Genomic DNA, 14,860 nt, shown 5'->3' with positions numbered 1-14,860 from the left:
CTGATTTCGGTGTTGACCATCTGGTGATGTCCATGTGTAGAGTGTTCTCTTGTGTTGTTGGAAGAGGGTGTTTGCTATGATCAGTGCATTCTCTTGGCAAAACTCTATTAGCCTTTGCCCCGCTTCATTCTGTACTCCAAGGTCAAATTTGCCTATTACTCCAGGTGTTTCTTGACTTCGTACTTTTGCATTCCAGTCCCCTATAATGAAAAGGACACCTTTTTTGGGTGTTAGTTCCAGATGGTCTTGTAGGTCTTCATAGAACCGTTCAACTTCAGCTTCTTCAGCGTTACTGGTTGGGGCATAGACTTGGAATACTGTGATATTGAATAGTTTGCCTTGGAAACAAACAGAGATCATTCTGTCGTTTTTGAGATTGCATCCAAGAACTGCATTCCATACTCTTTTGAGACCATGATGGCTATTCCATTTCTTCTAAGGGATTCCTGCCCACAGTAGTAGATATAATGGTCATCTGAGTTAAATTCACCCATTCCAGTCCATTTTAGTTCGCTGATTCCTAGAATGTCGACGTTCACTCTTGCCATCTCCTGTTTGACAACTTCCAATTTGCCTTGATTCATGGACCTAACATTCCAGGTTCCTATGCAATATTGCTCTTTACAGCATCGGACCTTGCTCCTATCACCAGTCACATCCACACCTGGGTCGTGTTTTTGCTTTGGCTCCATCCCTTCATTCTTTCTGGAATTATTTCTCCACTGATCTCCAGTAGCATATTGGGGACCTACCGACCTGGGGAGTTCCTCTTTCAGTATCCTATCATTTTGCCTTTTCATGCTGTTCATGGGGTTCTCAAGGAAAGAATACTGAAGTGGTTTGCCATTCCCTTCGCCAGTGGACCACATTCTGTCAGACCTCTTCACCATGACCCGACCATCTTGGGTGGCCCCAGATGGCATGGCTTAGTTTCATTGCGTTAGACAAGGCTGTGGTCCTGTGATCAGATTGGCTAGTTTTCTGTGATTATGGTTTCAGGGTGTCTGGGCTCTGATGACCTCTAGCAATACCTACCGTCTAACTTGGGTTTCTCTTACCTTGGACGTGGGGCATCTCTTTACGGCTGCTCCAGCAAGGCGCAGCCCCTGCTCCTTGCCTTGGACGAGGGGTATCTCCTCACGGCCGCCCCTCCTGGCCTTGAACAAGCTCCTCTCGGCCCTCCTGCGCCCAGGCAGCCGTCGCTTATTGAGGATTCCTGTTGCTCCACATCTCTGCTGGCATTTAATGTTGTCATGCTCTCAATCTGGGCCATACTCACAAGCGTCTTAGTGCATTTTTTGAAGTATACGCCGAGCTGAATTTCCCAGTAAGCACACTTATATAACCAGGACCAGATGGAGAAATGGTACATGAGTATTCCTGGAGACTCCTCACTCTCCCAAGGGTGTATCAGCTCCCAGAAGGGCAACTGCAATTGACTTTAAATGCCATGGATTCCTTGTCTGTTTGAACTTTAAATTTGTTGTTGTTCAGTTGCTCACTGGTGTCCAACTCTGCAACCTTATGGACTGCAGCACATTAAGCTTCCCTGTCCTTCACTATTCTTGGAACTTGCTCAGACTAACATACATTGAGCTGATGATGCCATCCAACCATCTCATCTTCTGTTGACCCCTTTTCCTGCCCTCAATCTTTCCCAGCATCAGGGTTTTTCCAATTAGTTGGCTCTTTGCATCAGGTGGCCAAAATATTGGAGCTTCAGCAGCAGTCCTTCCAATGAATATTCAGGGTTGATCTCCTTTAGGATTGACTGGTTTGATCTGTTTGCAGTCCAAGGGACTCTCAATGGTTTTCTCCAACACCACAGATTGAAAGTACCAATTCTTCGAACTTTAAATACATGGAATCATACAGTACATTCTCTCTTGGATTCTTCTGTTGTTCTTTGACCCTTCTTTGACTCATGATCACATTTATGAGATCCATCCATATTCTTGTGTTCATTGTTCATTGTCATTGTTTTCATTGTGTTCAAGGTGCTTTACTTTACATGGATGGAATGTACCAGAATGTATTTATCCATTTCACTGTTGATAGATGTTTGGACTGTTTTCTGTTCTTGCCTATTGCAAAGAAAGCTGCAACAAATTTGTTTGCACATCTTTTGCTAAATATATAACATCTGCCACAGAATACGCCTCTCCTTGGCCTTTGCACTGAACACCATGCACTGAACTCGTCTTCTGTGTCCTTTCATCCCAGGATCTTTGTTCTGCTTGGGCAGCTTTGAGACCCACTTGTCCCTCTGCAGCCCTGTGAGATTACCGGAAGCTCCCACGACTCCTCCATCTCTTAGCGCAGCCCCTGCTCAGATTCTGAGGTTTTGCTTTATGTCAAGAACTTGTAATTGTCCTGAAGCAAGGAGGGGCTCATAAAATATCAGCCCTCTTCTCTGAAATTTCCTCCTCTTAGGAAAATGATCTCAGTCCCCTCAGTATTTTTTTTTCTATTTACTTATTTATTTGGCTACTCTGGGTCTTTGTTGCATCACATGGGATTTTGATCTTTGTTGCACCATAGTTGTGGCCTATGGGATCTCGCTCCCCAACCAGGGATAGTACCCGCGTCCCCTGCATTGGGAGTGTGGCGTCTTAGCCACTGAACCACCAGGGAGGTCCCACACTCAGTGTCTTTAAAGGAAATAGTTATACAGAAAGAGACTCACAGACTTGAGAACAAATTTATGCTCACCAGGGAGCAAGGATGGGAGGAAGGGAGAATTAGGGAGTTGGGACAGACATGTACACACTGCTCTATTTAAAATGGATCACCAGCAAGGCCCTGCTGCCGAGAACAGGGCACCCTGCTCAGTATTATGGAGTGGCCTGGATGGGAGGGGAGCTTGGGGGAGAATGGATACATGTGTGTGGATGGCTGAGTCCCTTAGCTCTTCACCTGAGACTATCACACATTGCTAATCGACTCTACTCCAATACAAAGTAAAAAGCTTAAAAAAAGAAATAGTTATATGTAGAGCTAATGGCCTCTCTCTTTCTTTCTCTATATCTCTCTCCTCTCTTTATTATCTATCATGTCTATCTATCTCTGTCACTCTCTATCATCAATATCTCTTTTATATCTTTATCATATCTGTTTATCCTCTACTGTATATCTGTCTATATATCTATCTGCCAGTCTCTCATCTATCTCTGTATCTAATTTTTTAAATTGTTCTTTGCAGAACAATTGATCTGCCCAAGCCAAGGCTCTGCACCCAAATGTTGCTGAACTCCTGTCTTCCTTACTCCCCTCAGGTGGTCAACTGAACACCGGGCTTGGTTGGAGACAGAAGAAACCCAACAAGACTTGTAGAAGAGTGCTTCCCAAGGGCTTTCTCTGGGACGTTGCTCCAACAAGCAGAAACACGCCCATGTAAGTTTGAGAACCTTTGTAGGTAATACTTCTTTCTTGAGGAATGACCTCACACAACTGCATATTAAGAGTTACTGGGTATCATGTGGGAAAGAAACTGGATTAACTCCTTTAAATCTGTATTTCCCAGTCCTATTCCATCATGGAACGCTTCTTTCTCAAAGCAGCCGATGGCATCCCAAGCCCACTTCGAGAAAGATGATGAAAACCACAGCTGACTAAAGTCTTGAGGAAAACTGGGTGATGGACACCCCTCACTAACAGTTACAAAATCAGGGACCCCCAGGCTAGCTTAGAGGGGACAGAACCATCTGATGAGCAGCCTGGGTCAGTCTGGAGTCAGCCTGGGGGAGGTCTGTGTCACAGGACACGACTGTGCTCAAGTCCAGAAGTTTGAATGACACATGGATCCTTTCTGGTTTTGCGCAGTGAACTGAGTTATTACTGGCTGTGATTATACTCCTTCCAAATTGCCCCCTGCAGGGCCTAACAGTTATCTCTGAGCAGACTTCTTTCCTTAGCTCTGTGGTGATGCAAGGAAAATATGGGTTGGCAAAAAAAAAAAAAAACCCACACACACACTCATGTAGGCTTTCTTGTAACATCTTACGAAAAACCCAAACAAGCTTATGACTTTGAGCGAACTCCAGGACACAGTGAAGGACAGGGCATCCTGGTGTGCTGCAGTCCATGGGGTTCCAAGGAATCGGACACGACTTAGTGACTGAACAACAATATTTAGTGTGACAGTAGCATTTAATCAGCAACCAGTAAATGTTGAATATCCTCTTAGTTCCCAACTATTCTTGATGTTTTCCTATGCCATGGAAGGGCAAGGAAACATCCTCCTGTGGAGCCTCTTAAGCCTCGAGAGACCCACTCGGGACTCTGACCTCCAGAACTATAAGATAATAATCATGCGTGTCATTTGAACCTCTAAGCTTGTGGTGACTTGTTACAGCGGCTCATCATTGTGAGAACTTGTGCTTTTACTGGGGTGGTGGGAGGGCTTGGTGGGGCGGGGGGAGTTGTTGAGAGGCACAAGTTCCTGCTTTTGTGCTGAGACAAGGTGAGAAAGGCTGGTGGGGGGTCGGCTGGAGGCCTGGGGCCAGGAGGAAGCGCCAAGTGCCCTGCTGCCAGCCTGGCTGTGGGGAGGGCAGGGGAGAGTGTAGTCAGGGGCAACGCTGAGATGGTCCTGAGCCCCAAGGGAGGTGGCTTTTGCTAAAAAAGGGAGGTTGTGGGACTTCACACCTGCAATGCAGAAGATGCAGGAGATGTGGGTTCGATCAAGGGGTCAACAAGGTCCCCTGGAGGAGGGCATGGCAACCCACTCCAGTATTCTTGCCTGGAGAATCCCATGGACAGAGGAGCCTGGTGGACTACAGTCCATGGGATCGCACAGAGTCAGACACGACTGAAGGGACTCAGCACAGAAATATGAACTTCTACATACCATGCCTTAGCTGTGCTTCTCAACTGAAGGCTCCAAAAATCACATGGATTCTAATAAGTGAATTGGGCTTCCCTGGAGGCTAGGTGGTAAAGAACCCGCCTGCCAATGTAGGAGACTCCGGTTCGATTCCTGGGTCGGAAAGATCCCTGGAGAAGGAAATGGCAACCCATTCCAGTATTCTTGCCTGGAGAATCCCATGGGGGAGGAGCCTGGAGGGCTACGGTCCATGGGGCTGCTGAAGAGTTGGACTTGATTGAAGAGACCAGGCACCCAGGCACGCCCGTGGGACCATGAGGTTGGATGACCTTGTTTGAGAGGCCTGTGTGCATGCTAATCTTGAACAGTCTGGGGCTGGAAAGGAAGCCTGGCTGGGGATGAGGAGAGAAGTCCAACGCAGGCAGCGGGAGGGAGCCCCGTTTGCTGCGTGGACACCCCGAGGTGGAGGTCGGTGGGATGACCCGGCCCCAGAGCCGGCTGCGCTGCGCTGGGTCTGCCGTGACCTGCTCCACCCCGTGGGTTTGCTCCGACTCACAGGTGGGCTCCGCCCCGGCGGCCGCAAGGGGTGAACACGCTCTGCACCAAGATAACGGTAAACAGCCGCACTCACGTGCTAGGAGTCTAGCGCTGAGCCCCAGGGTCAGTGCTGAGCCGGCTCTATTTAACATCTTCGCTAATTATCTGGAGAAGATAAAGACTTGTTAATTAAATTCACAGATTACACCAAATTGGGAGGTGTTGAGAAGACCAGTGATGGCAGAGAAATCACTCAAAGAGCCCAGAAATATGGACGAGAAATAAAATGAGACTCAGAGTGGAACACTGCAGGAGGGCTGAACCAGAGCATATTCGTCCAAAACATTGGAATTCAATGGGCAGGAACAGCCAGGAAGGGAGAAATGCTTAAAAAAGGCCTATGGGTGATGTCGGACGACAAATTAATTATAATTCTACTAGACGGTTCTGCAGCAAAATGGTCCAGGGTGGTTTCAAACTCATCCTTACAGGCCTCATTAGCTTGGGATGAGCTCATAATCTCTTTCTCCCTCTATACACACACACACACACACTTACTCTGCAACCTGACTCATCAGCAATGTTTTTGTTGCCAGGATGACTCAAGAGTACAAGATGATGGAGCTTCTCTAGGCCCTTGACCTTGCTTCCCAAAGCCCTTCTCCCGTGGAGAGGGCAGAGCCCGGGTCCCCAGCATGAGCTCTGTGCTCAGACCCGGCTCAGAGAAGGCAGAGCTCGGCCACATGGGAGCCCGGGAACATCCCCAGCCTCACCACTTTCGAAGAGACAAGAATAGCGACTGTGGGGGCACAGTGGCGAGGTGTCGTGCTGAATCCTTGACACAAAATACTACGCAGCCTAACTTTTGCAGTAGGCTGAGGTTTCAGGACTGATCTTGACCTCTTTCACAGGTGGGAACACTGAAGCCCGGCCCAGTGAAATGACACGCCCCGGATCACGAGGTTAGACTGTGACTGAGACGTGGATCGGAACTCCAGAGCTGGGGCTTGTAACCATGACCTGACATGGTGTCCTGGGGGTGAAAGTGATGACCTGGTGTCTTCTTTCTATTTGATTCTAGTTAATTCACGCATACCAAGTCATTACTGTGTGCTGATCTCAGTCCTAGGTGGTGGGTGCTCTGCAATGCCCCAGCAGGACCTCCATTAGGAAGCAACCAAATTGGCAGTGTCTCCATGCTTTGCTGACCCTGTGAGCCCATCATAAAACCTCCTGTAAGCCCATCCGTGGGTACATATATATTTGTTAATTATAAGGAAATTTATGACCAACCTAGACAGCATATTAAAAAGCAGAGACACTACTTTGCCAACAAAGGTCCATCTAGTCAAGGCTGTGGTTTTTCCAGTGGTTATGTATGGATGTGAGAGTTGGACCATAAAGAAAGTTGAGTGCCAAAGAATTGATGCTTTTGAGCTGTGGTGTTGGAGAAGACTCTTGAGAGTCCCTTGGACTGCAAGGAGATCCAACCAGTCCATCCTAAAGGAGATCAGTCCTGAGTGTTCATTGGAAGGACTGATGTTAAGCTGAAACTCCAATACTTTGGCCACCTGATTCGAAGAACCGACTAACAGGAAAAGACCCTGATGCTGGGAAAGATTGAGGGCAGGAGGAGAAGGGGATGACAGAGGATGAGATGGTTGGATGGCATCACCGACTCAATGGACATGGGTTTGGGTGGACTCCGGGAGCTGGTGATGGACAGGGAGGCCTGGCGTGCTGCGGTTCATGAGGTCGCAAAGAGTCGGACACGACTGAACGACTGAACTGCGCTGAACCATGGTATTGTTGCTGTTCAGTCGCTGAGTCGTTTCAACTCTGCGACCCCATGGACTACAGCACACCAGGCTTCCCTGTTCTCCACTGTCTCCTGGAGTTTGCAAAAACTGATGTTCATTGAGTCAGTGATGCCATCCAAATATCTCATCTTCTGCCACCTTCTTCTCCTTTTGCCTCCAATTTTTCCCAGCATGAAGGTGTTTTCCATATTATAGTCATACCATGGTATCACCATATTACATATTATACAAGTTACCCCAAACTAACAATTTCAGATACGTGGAAGCTCTATTTCCATCTGGCTGGCCGTTGTGACTGCACACCAGCTCCATTCTGGAGCCCTGGTTTAGGGATGAATTTCTGCATCGGTATTGAGGGCTGAACAGCACCCCCCAAATTCAAGTCCACCTGGATCCTTAGAATGTGACCTGATTGGAAACAGGATCGTGGCAGATGTAACTCATTTCAATGAGGTCACACCCAATGACTTTGGCCATAAATCCAGAGACTGATGTCCTTATAAGAAGACAGGACACAGAGACACAGAGAAGGAAGCCACGGAAGGTGGGCGATGCCGCGTCAAGCCGAGGATTTCCAGGAGCCTCAGACGCTGGAGGAGGTGAGGGGAGGGATCTCCTTTAGAGCTTCTGGAGGAAGGACAGCTCAGCTGACACCCTGATTTCAGACTTCCGCTCTTCTAGACCTGCGAGAGGATAACTTCCATGGTTTGAAGCCACCAGGGTTTTGGTGCTTGTTCCCCACAGCAGCCCTGGGAAACGACAGCTACTGCAGATGGGCAGGGACCACGCCTGAGCGCTGCACCGAGGCCGCACTGTCTGCCTCGTGGAAACCCAGCGGAGCTCCAGAATGCTGGTGCTGCAAGGAGACAACCCTACCCTCCTTACATAGAACAGAGCCTTATTAGGGCTTCCTTAGCCCACAAAGGTCCATGGAGTCAAAGCTATATTCATTCCAGCAGTCATGTATGGATGTGAGAGTTGGACCACAAAGAAGGCTGAACATGGAAGAATTGATGCTTTTGAACTGTGGTGTTGGAGAAGACTGAGAGTCCCTTGGACCCAAGGAGATCCAACCAGTCCATCCTAAAGGAGATCAGTCCTGAATATTCATTGGAAGGACTGATGCTGAAGCTCCAATCCTTTGTCCTCCTGGTGTGACGACAGGCTCACTGGAAAAGACCCTGATGCTGGGAAGGATTGAAGGCAGTAGGAGAAGGGGATGACGACAGAGGATGAGATGGTTGGATGACATCACCGACTCAGTGAACTTGAGTTTGAATAAACTCCAGGAGTTGGTGATGGACAGGGAGGCCTGGCGTGCTGCAGTCCATTGGTTGCAAAGAGTTGGACACGACTGAGCGACTGCACATCAAGGGCCTCTGGGCCTTAGTCTCTAGTGCAGCCCCTCCTTTGTCTGCTCTGAGCCTAGGCATGTGTTCCTCCATCCACACAGGCTCCATCCATCCAGAGTGCCTCCTGCAGGAGGCTCAGCCCTGGATCTCATCCTGCAGCCACCGTCTGCCTGTCTGTCTGCTACTCTGGGCACCAGGTCCTGTTCACCGGCCACCCTCAGGTGATGTGTGGGTGGTGTGCCCATCTCATACCCATCCGTATCCTCGTCCTGGGTGCTCGTGGGACTTCGTGCATCCCGATTTCCCCAGAATACCGCTGCATGGGACGCTGGCCCTTCCCTGAGGTTGGAAGTGGTGAGGTGGGTCCCAGGAGGCAGAGTCAAGGAAGGCGGGGAGCAGCTGGGCAGATGATGTGGGTTGAATTTCTGCATAGGTATTGAGGGCTGAACATAACCCCCCAAATTCAAGCCCACCTGGATCCTTAAAATGTGACCTAATTGGAAACAGGATCGTGGCAGATGTAACTCATTTCAATGAGGTCACACCCATGACCCCACCTCCCCTTCCTAGAAGGAGGACAAGCTACAGAGCAGGGGACCACGGTCACTCTGGGCCCCGCATGTCAAAGTCACGACCTGGAGGTGTAGGTGGCCCTGCCTCAGGGCAGGGAAGACTCTCCGAGAAACAGTTCTGATTGTCGCCTCTTTTCCTGGTTTCAGCAATTTTAGGTGACATTTGCCTGAGGCTGTCGGCTGTTCACTTCGTTGGTATTTTCTTCCCTTTTGAGTGTTGGCGTTTGTTGTATCTAAATTCCAGTCACCACAGGAGGAAAACGCGAGTGGTCCCCTAATTCCTTGAAACCATTTCTCGCTGAGATGAGGGAGGCTAGCCGGGGAAGCTGCAGCGTCTTCGAAGAAGCCAGGGTGGGTTTTACTGCGGAAAACCGGCATTCAAGGCAGAACAAAAGGACGAAAGCAGTGAACAGATGGGTGGGTGTTTTGCGAAGGCTCACGATCTATGTGAACGGTGCGGGCTGGGCCCTCCCTTCTTTTTGTTTTTGATGCATCACGGTATGATATGATATGATATGACAGAACATGTCAAAAATTTAGGGGAAAATAAAACCCTGGGTTTTTTTTTTTTGAAACATCAAACTATTGCTATCAATAGGAACAGCAACTGTTCAAAAATTTGTTTCAGAACTGCCAAGAAGTGAACGCTCAGGGAGAAAAAAAGTATTTTTCCCTGCTGTTTGCAAGGTGGACACAAATGCAAGCGGTAGGAGGCTGACAACTTGACACATGTCTAATAAATCTAAAGCCTAAAAAGTCAACAATTCACCATTCGAGAAAGCATTACTGGAATAAAAAGTGCTACGCAAAGAAAGAACAGCCATTAAAAAATAGATTTTCTGAATTCAGTAAGTAATTTAGCCCTCAGAGCGCCAGTCTTCAAAACAAGGAAGCTTTTTCTTTCTCCGTTTAGGAGAGAGAGAGGCAGGGTTAGCCCGAGCGGCGGGGGCTGGCTGAATCTGAAATGAACCAGGTGAAAAGGCAGAGCCCAGAGAGCAGATGTTAGAGGCTGGGAGGGCTGGTGACAGGGGTCAGGGCGGGAGCCACTCACACCCCGGCTGCTCTGCGGCTCAAGGCGGGAGTGGGCTTAATTTGACAAGTTGGTCCAGTTACAGGGGATTCACAGATCAGAGTCCATGCCAAGCGCATTTGGCCACCACCAGCACGTCTGCCGCTGGCCAAGTGAACGGCGGTTGGGAAGCCGTCTCCGCGCTGACCGACCACCCGAAAGCAGAGAGAGGGAGCAGGCGCGGCCGGAGATGCTGAGCGCTGCAGAAGCAGGGAGAAAGCATGAGTCCCGTTCCTCACATCCCAGTAACTGAGGATTTGTATAAGCCGTTTTCTTTTCAACCCCCAATTTTCTCTCTCTTTTCCCCCCACCACGATGAGTAGGGTGCCAAAGAAGATTTTAAACGGACGTGAAGACAAACGGTAATTCTCCGGCGAGTCTCGTGTAAACAAAAATACCAGCCTTAAAGTTGTGGATCTTAAATTTGTGCCATGGAACTAAAAATCTGTATCTTTCTGAACTGGAGGAATACAGACTCACAGGTCTGGGTGTTGTGTCTATGCGGTTCAGAAAACCGACATTCTCTCCAATTTATGGGGAAATTGACATAATTTTGCAAAAACGCAAAATCATTTGTGAACTGGGTTTTGCATAATGGGATTAATTTGGTTGAATGTCATATCTACTATGCCGCAAAATACAAGTTAATCACAACATCATTCTGAGTTTTTTAAGGGAAGAAAGAGAAAGGAAGACTAAAAGGAAGGCATTTTCTCCATTGTCTATCTGTTCACAAGGGGAAAACCTTGTTTTCCCGGCTGTACCTTGGGTAGCTTTAGGAAACAGGGCTCCATGAGTTCTGCAGTGACGCCTTAGTGAACTGAGCTGAATTGGCCTCCCTCCAATGAGAAGAAATTAGCAGCTTTCATAGAAGCATGAAAAATTGCTTCCAAGGAGCGTCCACACTGAATGCTGCGGTGTGTGTGTGCATTTGCTTGGAATTACACTGCACTGCAGAGGAGGTTAGATTGTACGTGTGGTGTTACCACACTCAAATATTTAGCTTCATTATTAAGAATTTTCTTCCCAGTGATAGACGAGAGCCTGATTATTCTGAGAAGGTATGATATATGACTCTGATAGTCAAAAAAGCCAGGTTATGCCATGGCAACAAAGGACTCAAAGTCTTAGTGGCTTTCCACGCGAGAGGTGTTCTTTGTCACCACGTGTAAGAACAGAGTCAGCAGAAAGGCTCTGCCCACTGCGGTGGTGAGGGGACCCAGCTGAGGGAAGTCCATCTAGAGAGCCTGCCCCCTCCACCACGCCAGGCAGGACGAAGGGGACGTGGGGGCTCAGTGAGCACACGGACTCCTAGTCTTCGCCTGGAGGACATCATTGGTGGGTCCACCAATGACCCACCTCATTGGTCAGAGCAGCCGGCGTGACTGCACCCAGCTTTGGGAGTTGCAGGAGGACTCAGGGACCATCGATGGCTCCACCCAAGGCCAACATCACCATGTTTGGAATGTTTCCCGACCTCTTTCCATCCCTGTAAGGATTAATGATGAAACACACTCACCTTCATGTCTTCTCTGCATGTATTAGTCACTCAGTCGTGTCCGACCTCACGGACTGTATCCAACCAGACTCCTCTGTCCATGGGAGTCTCTGGGGAAGAATAATGGAGTGGGTTGCTGTTCCCTTCTCCAGGGGATCTTCCCAACCCAGGAATCAAACCTGCGTCTCCTGCATTGCAGGCAGATTCTTTACCATCTGAGCCACCAAGGAAGCCCAATGTAATGGAATCCAAATCTAAAAAAATAGATCCAATCTGATACAAAGAAATGATTGGATGAATGAATGGAGAAGAGAATAGTCTCCCCTGCAAATTCCAAATGATCTATGAAGAAGCTCCATTCTTGAGGAGGTGGGACATGGCCCTACTCCTCAAGTGTAGGCCACTCACAGGGCTTCCTGCCCCAAAGTACACAGAACAGGGGAAAAGACAGCCTGAAAGACACCCTGTGACCAGGTGATCCAGCCTGGCATCAACAATGGTGAGCCCATTGTTGACTGCACGCACCCTAAATGATGTGGTGGGAACAGGAAAGACTTTCAGGGTCTTCTTCCCCAGACCCAGACATGCAGGCTAGCCGCCTTAGTCCATGCGGGCTGTTATCACGAAGCACCACAGGCTGGTGGGTCGTAAAGCACAGACATAATCGCTCGCAGCTCTGGAGGCTGGAAGTTTGAGATCAGGGAGCCAGCTGGGTCTGAGGATGATTTTCTTCTGAGTTGCAGGCAGCAGGCTTCTCGCTGTGTCCCCACATGATAGGAGACAAGCTCCCTTGCTTTCTGGCCTTTTCTGATAAGGACACGGATCCCATTCAAGAGGGTCCCCCCCATCAAGACCTGATCCGCTCCTGGAGGCCCACTTCCCCATAAGATCTCAGGGGCATTCAATTTCAACCTGTGCGTTTTGGGGAGCACATACGTGCTGTCCATATATGACTCATAAGAAAAACACCACCAGTTGAGGGACAGTCTTCAAAATGCGTGGCCAGCCTCCTGTAAACTGCCAAGGTCAGTAATCTCAGAGTAGCCTGAGAAACTGTCCCAGTCAAGAGGAGCCTGAGGAGGCATGATGGCAAAGTGTGATGTGATGTCCTGGATGGGATCCCAGAGCAGAAAAGGGACTCTAGGGAAAGCTAAAAACCTGAATAATGTGAAAGTGAAAGTGATGTCACTCAGTCATATCTGACTCCGCAACCCCGTGTAGCCTGCCATGCTCCTCTGTTCATGGGATTCTCTAGACAAAAATAGACAAGGAGTGGGTTGCCATGTCCTCCTCCAGGGGATCTTCCCAACCCAGGGAGTGAACCCAGGTCTCCTGCATTGCAGGCGGATTCTTTACTGTCTGATAAACCAGCTTCCCTGGTGGCTCAGATGGTAAAGCGCCTGTCTGCAACGTGGAGACCCAGGTTCGATTACTGGGTCAGGAAGATCCCCTGGAGAAGGAAATGGCAGCCCACTCCAGTACTCTTGCCTGGAAAATCCCACAGACTACAGTCCATGGGGTCGCAAAGAGTCGGACACGACTGAGTGACTTCATTTTCACTTTCATACCAGCTTCTAGACTGAATAATGTATAGACTTCAGTTAACAATAATGCATCAATACTGGTTCATTAATTGAAACAAATGTCCCATAGTAACAAAAGATGTGGTAATAGGGGAACACTGGAAACTCCACTATCTTTGCAATTTTTCTGTAAATTTAATTATTTTAAGACGAAAAGTTTATTAGAAAAACACCACTCCCGGGGGGTGCTGTATGGTTTGGGGGAACATGGCATCGTAGACAGAGTGAAGTGGTCCCACATGATGAGAATGTGCCGTACCATCACCAGGGCCCTCAGCCGGAAGTTTTCTCTCTTTTTTCTTTTTCTAAGGTCTTTGCTTACTTAGTTACAGTATTGCTCTTATTTCATGTGGGCTCTTAGTTCCTCCACCAGGGATTGAACCCAAGCCCCCTGCACTGGGAGGTGAAGTGTTACCCACTGGACCTTCAGAGAAGTGCACAGAAGTTTCTTAATTGGAAACTAAGGCTGGCGTGCTGCAGGCCACGGGGTCATGAAGAGTTGGACACAACTTAGCAACTGAACAACAACCACCCCATGAGGAGTGTAGGGACCTTCTGGGGATGCCAGGAAAGGCCCCCCGGCTAGCCGCTCTGGTCAGGAGCTACCATGCGGGCCCCCAGGTGAGGTCTCCTTTGCACAGGGGATTCCGTGTGGGAAGCACGAACGTCCTCCACCTCCTTTCCGCATTTCTGCCCTAGCATGGAGCCTCTGCAGATGGACGCTCGTCTTCTTGGGCAGCTGTTTAAGCATAGCTGATACCCAGGAGCTCGGTCCCTCGGCTTCATCCTGGTGCTGGGCCCCAGAAGCTGGCCAGGGCCTCCCGGGGAGGCGAGGATGGGCACGGCGGTGGGCTAGGGTGGGGTGCGGAGTCCCGCAGGCCGTCTCCCTGCCCCTCCCTTCCCAGCACCTCCTCCTCCCGGACGTCCCCCGGCCGCGGAGGGCGACCCTTGGGTGGCCCCCCAAGACAGCCTGTGGAAAGGAGGCCTTCATCCAACTGGATCCAGCCACTGGAGTCTTCCTTTGGGGCCAGGGTTTTGCCTGTAAACAGTCTTTGTTTGAAACAATCTGCTCTGCAGCTAATTAACCGTCACCCCGGGGCCAGCAGACCCTTCCTCTCCATGGCCAATCCCTCCGATCCCCTCAGGAGAGGACAGAGCCGGGGCCCCATCCCGACGGGCGCCCACATCCCGCCCCCACCATAATGCAGTAGGGTGTTGGGAAACTTGTGTGCAAGGAACCCACGGGCTTGTTGCTAGGAAACCACAGGGAGCAACCTTTGTGATCTCACATATGCTTAACATAATAATAAATAATGGTTAACATGATAATAAATAAACAAATAACAATAATTATAACATGCCCCAAGCCTGTTGTTTCTCCAAAATTAATTTATGATAAATTACGACTCAGATTCCTTGGAACATGAGAGAGGGGAGAGGAGAGACGGGGATTTTACTCGCCATCAGGCACAGAACGGGGTTAAAACAGCGTTTCCCTGAGACAGAGCTTCTAGAACCCAAAGAAAGGCCGCAGAACGGTTTAATGTTTCCCTGTGTCTCTCACGTTGCCTTCTCCACTGCCTAGGAGAGTTAAGTTTTTTAGATAC

This window comes from Cervus canadensis, chromosome 23 (genome assembly GCF_019320065.1).
Source record: "Cervus canadensis isolate Bull #8, Minnesota chromosome 23, ASM1932006v1, whole genome shotgun sequence".
NCBI lineage: Eukaryota > Metazoa > Chordata > Mammalia > Artiodactyla > Cervidae > Cervus > Cervus canadensis.
The sequence above is the reverse complement of the archived record's forward strand: the minus strand, read 5'-3'. Positions refer to the sequence as shown.